Source organism: Octopus bimaculoides, chromosome 3 (genome assembly GCF_001194135.2).
Source record: "Octopus bimaculoides isolate UCB-OBI-ISO-001 chromosome 3, ASM119413v2, whole genome shotgun sequence".
NCBI lineage: Eukaryota > Metazoa > Mollusca > Cephalopoda > Octopoda > Octopodidae > Octopus > Octopus bimaculoides.
In genome coordinates this window covers 34171419-34173073 of record NC_068983.1, presented here as the reverse complement: position 1 = coordinate 34173073, position 1655 = coordinate 34171419, and positions in this window count along the sequence as shown.

Here is a 1655-nt window from a genome sequence, read left to right as displayed (position 1 = left end):
ATATATATATATATATATATATATATATATATAATTATATATATATACGTGTATATATGTATGTGTGGATGCGTGTCTGTATGTATGTATCTATGTATATACGCATAGGTACGCGTGCGTGTATTCACGTATTCAAAATTGCCAATATACATTAGAATTTCTAAAACATCAATTTTATCTGATCAATAATCTAAGTCGTTGATGATCTTTTTTTATGTTTTATCCTCTGTATGTTTGAAAATTTTACAAAATATAATAACCAATAAATAACCATCGCATTAATTAATCGATGTATGTTTCAAACTTCTTTCAATGCATTTGTTCTATTAATTAATATAGCCACATATAATAAATGAATTTTAGTTCCTACGTTGCTGTGTGTGCGGATGTAATTCTGTTGCATTTCATCTTTTCTAGAGTATCTATTTTCCGTATCATTCTACTTTACTTGTAACTGTTTTTGTCTACCTTTTAAATTGTGGCTTAATCTATAATATATTCAAATCGTAATTTCATATCGCAAAGGGAAATTTACATATGCGTATATGTGTGTACGAATGGCGGCTTGTATAGGTGCGTGTTAAAATTAGCTACAGTATTTCAATGTATTCTTTGGAGTTAATGACGTAACATTTAGCGATGGAGGGACTCAATACTGAGAAAAGAGTTTTATTTAAGTGGCAGTGCAATTTGACTTTCTATAAATGTATATATATGTTGGGGGGGCGTGCGCGATTGTGTGTGTGTGTGTGTATATATATATGTACATAGACACACGCACACAAACACACACACTCGCGCACGCGCACACATACATGTACGTTAATATATGTGGTCTGATCAACAAGTAACCGGACTTTTGCCATAGTAACGAAGCTAAAGCATGCAGAGTGACCTTAAACTCGTCGCAATGACTATGACAGAGGAAGTTGAGCAGAGAATCTGCATCAAATTTTGCCAAAAGCTTAGCGATACCTGCTTAGAGGCCTATGCAAAGTTTTCAAAATGTTTTCACCGTTCTTGTCGCAATCAGAGACAACTTGTGAAACTGAAACCCGAGTGTCTTTTTGGTCAGCTGAAAGCAGTTTCGGCACAGACTCGGCAGACATGCGTCTCATACCCAAATATTCAGTGATGATGGACTGAACTGAACCATAACTAATCTGCACATCCTCTGATACCTCACGGATGGCGATTCGATGATTTGCCCACCACAGCTGCACGCACATCTGTGGTGTTTTTCTCAGTTCTGCTGATTGCAGGTCTCCCAGAACGTTCATCAAAATCGACATTTTTTCGGCCATCTTGGAAACGTCTGAAACACTCATAGACTTGAGTGCGGCGCATACACTCCTCTCCATACACTTCCTGCAATTCTGCGTAGGCCTCTGCCAGGTATAGTCGGGAAAGCTTTCTTTGCCATGGTCAATGCGACGATCACATGCTACCCATGTTCCTTCCAAGTACAACTTCCGTTGTAAACAGCGGAAGTGAGCAAGAGCGTTGAATCTCAGGTCACATGCAGAGCAGCGTTCAAGATAAATGTGTCAAGCAGTTTTAGTCTACGTGCTGTAGCTTCGTTGCTATGTCATCAGTCCGGATACTTATTGATCAGACCTAGTATATATATATATATATATATATATGTATGTATG